This window comes from Schistocerca serialis, unplaced genomic scaffold, assembly GCF_023864345.2.
Source record: "Schistocerca serialis cubense isolate TAMUIC-IGC-003099 unplaced genomic scaffold, iqSchSeri2.2 HiC_scaffold_740, whole genome shotgun sequence".
Lineage (NCBI taxonomy): Eukaryota > Metazoa > Arthropoda > Insecta > Orthoptera > Acrididae > Schistocerca > Schistocerca serialis.
Window position 1 is genome coordinate 1 of NW_026048343.1, and position 7500 is coordinate 7500.

Here is a 7500-nt window from a genome sequence, read left to right on the forward strand (position 1 = left end):
CCAGGCGACGGGCGCGCATCGCACGTTTAAGGAGACGCGGCCGGCCCCACAGGCGGCCACGACACTCCCAGGTCTGCGAAGCGGGGCAAACGCCGCGCGCTTCAGTATACGTAGCCGACCCTCAGCCAGACGTGGCCCGGGAACGGAATCCATGGACCGCAATGTGCGTTCGAAACGTCGATGTTCATGTGTCCTGCAGTTCACATGTCGACGCGCAATTTGCTGCGTTCTTCATCGACCCACGAGCCGAGTGATCCACCGTCCTGGGTGATCTTTTCATAGTTTCCACCATCTCTTTCGAGACAGTTGCATAGGCGGGACTGAGGCGTGTGGCGGCCCTGTTCCAGCGTTCAGTGTCCAACGGCCTCACGGCCGATGGGCGTCGTACGGCTCCACACCGGAGCGGACAGGCAGTCGGGCGAAAGTCATTCAAAACCGGCGCCAGGCGCCAGGTGCCGCAGGCCAGCCGCTCCAGCGCTTCAGCGCTCGTACCACACAACATTGCCGTTAGTTTTGAGACGAACGCGTGGTTCCGCACGCGGCGCACGGCTACTGCGAGCCGTACAGGTAGCTGCGTGTTGCGCGACACGACACGCACATCGAAAGACATGCAGTCTAGTCGGTAATGATCCTTCCGCAGGTTCACCTACGGAAACCTTGTTACGACTTTTACTTCCTCTAAATGATCAAGTTTGGTCATCTTTCCGGTAGCATCGGCAACGACAGAGTCAATGCCGCGTACCAGTCCGAAGACCTCACTAAATCATTCAATCGGTAGTAGCGACGGGCGGTGTGTACAAAGGGCAGGGACGTAATCAACGCGAGCTTATGACTCGCGCTTACTGGGAATTCCTCGTTCATGGGGAACAATTGCAAGCCCCAATCCCTAGCACGAAGGAGGTTCAGCGGGTTACCCCGACCTTTCGGCCTAGGAAGACACGCTGATTCCTTCAGTGTAGCGCGCGTGCGGCCCAGAACATCTAAGGGCATCACAGACCTGTTATTGCTCAATCTCGTGCGGCTAGAAGCCGCCTGTCCCTCTAAGAAGAAAAGTAATCGCTGACAGCACGAAGGATGTCACGCGACTAGTTAGCAGGCTAGAGTCTCGTTCGTTATCGGAATTAACCAGACAAATCGCTCCACCAACTAAGAACGGCCATGCACCACCACCCACCGAATCAAGAAAGAGCTATCAATCTGTCAATCCTTCCGGTGTCCGGGCCTGGTGAGGTTTCCCGTGTTGAGTCAAATTAAGCCGCAGGCTCCACTCCTGGTGGTGCCCTTCCGTCAATTCCTTTAAGTTTCAGCTTTGCAACCATACTTCCCCCGGAACCCAAAAGCTTTGGTTTCCCGGAGGCTGCCCGCCGAGTCATCGGAGGAACTGCGGCGGATCGCTGGCTGGCATCGTTTATGGTTAGAACTAGGGCGGTATCTGATCGCCTTCGAACCTCTAACTTTCGTTCTTGATTAATGAAAACATACTTGGCAAATGCTTTCGCTTCTGTTCGTCTTGCGACGATCCAAGAATTTCACCTCTAACGTCGCAATACGAATGCCCCCGCCTGTCCCTATTAATCATTACCTCGGGTTCCGAAAACCAACAAAATAGAACCGAGGTCCTATTCCATTATTCCATGCACACAGTATTCAGGCGGGCTTGCCTGCTTTAAGCACTCTAATTTGTTCAAAGTAAACGTGCCGGCCCACCGAGACACTCAATAAAGAGCACCCTGGTAGGATTTCAACGGGGTCCGCCTCGGGACGCACGAGCACGCACGAGGCGGTCGCACGCCTTCGGCTCGCCCCACCGGCAGGACGTCCCACGATACATGCCAGTTAAACACCGACGGGCGGTGAACCAACAGCGTGGGACACAAATCCAACTACGAGCTTTTTAACCGCAACAACTTTAATATACGCTATTGGAGCTGGAATTACCGCGGCTGCTGGCACCAGACTTGCCCTCCAATAGATACTCGTTAAAGGATTTAAAGTGTACTCATTCCGATTACGGGGCCTCGGATGAGTCCCGTATCGTTATTTTTCGTCACTACCTCCCCGTGCCGGGAGTGGGTAATTTGCGCGCCTGCTGCCTTCCTTGGATGTGGTAGCCGTTTCTCAGGCTCCCTCTCCGGAATCGAACCCTGATTCCCCGTTACCCGTTACAACCATGGTAGGCGCAGAACCTACCATCGACAGTTGATAAGGCAGACATTTGAAAGATGCGTCGCCGGTACGAGGACCGTGCGATCAGCCCAAAGTTATTCAGAGTCACCAAGGCAAACGGACCGGACGAGCCGACCGATTGGTTTTGATCTAATAAAAGCGTCCCTTCCATCTCTGGTCGGGACTCTGTTTGCATGTATTAGCTCTAGAATTACCACAGTTATCCAAGTAACGTGGGTACGATCTAAGGAACCATAACTGATTTAATGAGCCATTCGCGGTTTCACCTTAATGCGGCTTGTACTGAGACATGCATGGCTTAATCTTTGAGACAAGCATATGACTACTGGCAGGATCAACCAGGGAGCTGCGTCAACTAGAGCTGAGCAGCCGGCCGCCCGGGAGTGTGTCCCGGGGGCCCGCGCGAACACGCAAGCGTCCGCTCAATTATTCTGCAAACAGGAGGAGGCTGAGCTCCCCTGCACAACACACCTCGAAACCCTCTCAGGTCCCGGCGGCGCGCAGCGCCGTCCTAAGTACTTGGTCGGGTTCGAGAGAGGCGCAATCGCCCGGAGTTAGGCGAGTAGACGCTTTAGGTGCGACCACCCGTGCTCCCAACTGAGCTTGCCGCTGCCGACAGAGGCCCGGGAGCGTGCTGTCGTGGCATTGCCGGCGGGAGACAACACGCGCCACCTACGGTGACCGGCAGCTCCAACGCCAGCGCCACAGAAGGACAAAAGCCCCACTTGGGTGCCGAAGCGAACTCTCCCAGCACAGCGCACGCGCCAACACGTCCGCACAGCTGCGATACAAACCACCTGCGAGAACCGCTGGGGCGACCGAGCAGCAGACGGCGTCGCGGCGCCGAGCGCCGGGCGGCGGCGCATCCTCAGCGCACACAGTCCTCAATCGGACCAGCACACTGCAGATGGCCACCGCGCTTCGCACCGGGCCCGCGAGGACCTACTTTGGCCGCAAGGCGCCGCGAGCAGGGGGCGCCGGCGCGCAGCTGCGCCGCCTGCCGCGTCCGTCGGCCGGCGCGCCTGCCACTGGCCGCCCCCACCAGCCGGCTGTAGCGCGTGCGCCCACGCACCGCGCTGCCAGCACGCCGGGCGGCCCCCCCTCACCGGCCGGGGACGGTCCCACCCAGCCACCGCCGCGTATCGCCTCACACCCAGATCCCCTTTCGCGTTCGTGGGCATGGTGGGTCCCCTTTCACGTTCGTGGGCATGGTGGGTATCCCTGAAACAACCGGTTAATAGCTCGACCGATCGTCGCCAACACTGATTCACCTCTAGCGAGAACAACCGCACCACAACGGGTTACCTGTTGTTCATTTGCGTAACGTCACCAGCAAACGTAGACGTCCATCGCCATTTGCAACGAGTATTGCATGCCTGTGTCAGGTGTCACAACACACTACGTCTGCCCACATAGACGCAACAACATGTGCACGCCTCGAGAACACGTGGAAGGTAGCCCCCGTACGTATGCGGTGTCCATTGCGCGAACGACTGTCAGCCGGCCTCTGCAGGATGTCGCAGATGTGGAACGCGGTGCAACATGCTATCACGGTGTGTGAGAAGAGACGACTACGTCCGAATACACGCTCCACTACATCAACAGACTGCTCATGCTGATCGCCATCCAGGGCGTCCGTTCCTCCCACACGTCTGAATGGCGTACCACACTGCAATCCAGCTCTTATAGGGAGACGACACGTAGCTGCGTGCACAATATTTGGACTGTATGGTCTGCCGTTGCTAGGCGCAGTCGTCGTACGGTCACACATGTGCCACGATGTATCATTCAGTACATACGGACCAATGTGCAGTACAGTTTGTGGGTTTTGCGTACATCGGCGGACAGGTGACAGGCCGTACCACAACGTAGGCTGAGTACGTCGGCATGCGAAGGGCATTGAACATGCAAACTTCTCAACGACCAGCTTGCGAAGGCAGGGGGGAAGGGGGGGGGGCATGTACGTCCTGCTGCTATCCACATTACAGTGTATAGCAGGAGCATGTGGAAAGTCAGCAACACCTGCAAGGTGTTTAACATGACGCGATACACAGGGGACCGGGCAGTGCGAATAGCGAACTATATTGCGAGGGTTGCGGTTAGGCAACACTACACTAATTTAACGAGTTGCATAACAATTACAGAGCAGGTTCAGCGACAACGTGCGTCAGGTTAAGGCGCAATATAGGTTAGGTTGAGGCACAATATAGGTTAGGTTAAGGCACAACATGGGTTACGTTAAGGCACAAATTGGGTTACGTTAAGGCACAACATGGGTTACGTTAAGGCACAACATGGGTTACGTTAAGGCACAAATTAGGTTACGTTAAGGCACAAATTAGGTTACGTTAAGGCACAAATTAGGTTACGTTAAGGCACAAATTAGGTTACGTTAAGGCACAAATTAGGTTACGTTAAGGCACAAATTAGGTTACGTTAAGGCACAAATTAGGTTACGTTAAGGCACAAATTAGGTTACGTTAAGGCACAAATTAGGTTACGTTAAGGCACAAATTAGGTTACGTTAAGGCACAAATTAGGTTACGTTAAGGCACAAATTAGGTTACGTTAAGGCACAAATTAGGTTACGTTAAGGCACAAATTAGGTTACGTTAAGGCACAAATTAGGTTACGTTAAGGCACAAATTAGGTTACGTTAAGGCACAAATTAGGTTACGTTAAGGTACAATATGGGTTAGGTTAAGGTACAATATGGGTTAGGTTAAGGTACAATATGGGTTAGGTTAAGGTACAATATGGGTTAGGTTAAGGTACAATATGGGTTAGGTTAAGGCACAACGTAGGTTAGGTTAAGGCACAACGTAGGTTAGGTTAAGGCACAACATAGGTTAGGTTAAGGCACAACATAGGTTAGGTTAAGGCACAACATAGGTTAGGTTAAGGCACAACATAGGTTAGGTTAAGGCACAACATAGGTTAGGTTAAGGCACAACATAGGTTAGGTTAAGGCACAACATAGGTTAGGTTAAGGCACAACATAGGTTAGGTTAAGGCACAACGTAGGTTAGGTTAAGGCACAACGTAGGTTAGGTTAAGGCACAACGTAGGTTAGGTTAAGGCACAACGTAGGTTAGGTTAAGGCACAACGTAGGTTAGGTTAAGGCACAACGTAGGTTAGGTTAAGGCACAACGTAGGTTAGGTTAAGGCACAACGTAGGTTAGGTTAAGGCACAACGTAGGTTAGGTTAAGGCACAACGTAGGTTAGGTTAAGGCACAACGTAGGTTAGGTTAAGGCACAACGTAGGTTAGGTTAAGGCACAACGTAGGTTAGGTTAAGGCACAACGTAGGTTAGGTTAAGGCACAACGTAGGTTAGGTTAAGGCACAACGTAGGTTAGGTTAAGGCACAACGTAGGTTAGGTTAAGGCACAACGTAGGTTAGGTTAAGGCACAACGTAGGTTAGGTTAAGGCACAACGTAGGTTAGGTTAAGGCACAACGTAGGTTAGGTTAAGGCACAACGTAGGTTAGGTTAAGGCACAACATAGGTTAGGTTAAGGCACAACATAGGTTAGGTTAAGGCACAACATAGGTTAGGTTAAGGCACAACATAGGTTAGGTTAAGGCACAACATAGGTTAGGTTAAGGCACAACATAGGTTAGGTTAAGGCACAACATAGGTTAGGTTAAGGCACAACATAGGTTAGGTTAAGGCACAACATAGGTTAGGTTAAGGCACAACATAGGTTAGGTTAAGGCACAACATAGGTTAGGTTAAGGCACAACATAGGTTAGGTTAAGGCACAACGTAGGTTAGGTTAAGGCACAACGTAGGTTAGGTTAAGGCACAACGTAGGTTAGGTTAAGGCACAACGTAGGTTAGGTTAAGGCACAACGTAGGTTAGGTTAAGGCACAACGTAGGTTAGGTTAAGGCACAACGTAGGTTAGGTTAAGGTACAACGTAGGTTAGGTTAAGGTACAACGTAGGTTAGGTTAAGGTACAACGTAGGTTAGGTTAAGGTACAACGTAGGTTAGGTTAAGGTACAACGTAGGTTAGGTTAAGGTACAACGTAGGTTAGGTTAAGGTACAACGTAGGTTAGGTGAAGGCGCAATGTAGGTTAGGTTAAGGTACGATATACCTTAGGTTAAGGTACAATATCGCTTAGGTTAAGGTACAATATAGCTTAGGTTAAGGTACACGTTGTAGGGAAAGGTGTATTTTGGGGGGGGAGGGGGCGGCAGGTTCGTTGATAGTGATTATCGTAAGTGCATGCCTGCGGGATCATCCGATTTGTCACGTCAGGATGCACTTGTGGCTCATGACAGGCGGCGCTCCGATTCCAAGGTTGTGGCAGATCTGTGTCTTTCATTCCTGCCATTGTTTGTGTACTGTGACAGGAGGCAGTATTGTGATGTTGGGTGCACCCCTGTGTAGGACATGTGTGGGTGTTCGTGGCTTAGCTGAGCAATGGCGGATGTCGGAAGGGTGGGATATTCTGTTTTCTGGGTGGACCTCCCGGTCTGGTTATGATAGTGTGGATTGTGTAATGTGGCGGAGAGGATGCACCGGATGTTCTTCCATGCTGGTGGTTAGATATTGTGTGTGTGCCTGTTAGAGGCAGAGAGTAGTGTGTGATAGTGTCTGGCTGACGTGTGGTTCTCATTGTGTGCAGAGTCTTTCAGCATGTATAGGGACGGTTGTATATATTATCTGTATTCTGATGGCTCTGCATCTATTACTAATCAGTGCCGTGTATACGGTTACTCTGGTTCCAGTCGAAACTGTTCTATCTCTGTACATTAGTGACACTGCGGCTCCACTATGTTGCCGCCCCTGTCGGCCGTTTCCCCCAGTGTGTGGCTAATGATTATCAGCAATCAGTCTATTAGTCAATACCGGTAGTGTGACGACGTGAAATGTCCGGGATGGGGGAAGCTACACGCTTCCCGTGGGTCAGGGCCTAGAAAGACTCTTCCCACGCAGGAGGCTCGGACTGTCATTACTCTTCCGAGAAATATATTTGCCCAGCGTTTTTTGCGACTGCGAGTGCGACGCGTACGAGTACCGACATGGATGGGGCGCTTCCTAGCTGATCGCTCAGCATCGGAGAAATATATTTGCCCAACGTTTTTTGCGACTGCGAGTGCAACGCCCAAGGGTACCGACGTGGATGGGGCGCTTCCTAGCTGATCGCTCGGCATGGGAATCCGTACAGTGAGCAATGCGATCGCGTCTGTAGCTTGTACGTGGTACAGCTCGCAGCTCATGTATAGGGACAGCGGGAATGTCGCATATTGGACATAACTCTTCATGAAACGCAAGTTATAGGTGTGGATTGCACATTACGAC

General features: G+C 52.0%; 2 non-coding genes across 2 annotated transcripts; both read right to left on the bottom strand.

The window, feature by feature from the left end:
* Positions 1-115: 115 nt before the first annotated feature.
* Positions 116-270, bottom strand: LOC126450383 (5.8S ribosomal RNA). Its single transcript, XR_007584421.1, has one exon. It is a non-coding gene; the product is annotated as a 5.8S ribosomal RNA (ribosomal RNA).
* Positions 271-623: 353 nt separating this feature from the next.
* Positions 624-2532, bottom strand: LOC126450386 (small subunit ribosomal RNA). The gene has a single exon (XR_007584424.1). It is a non-coding gene; the product is annotated as a small subunit ribosomal RNA (ribosomal RNA).
* Between the last annotated feature and the right edge of the window lie 4968 nt (positions 2533-7500).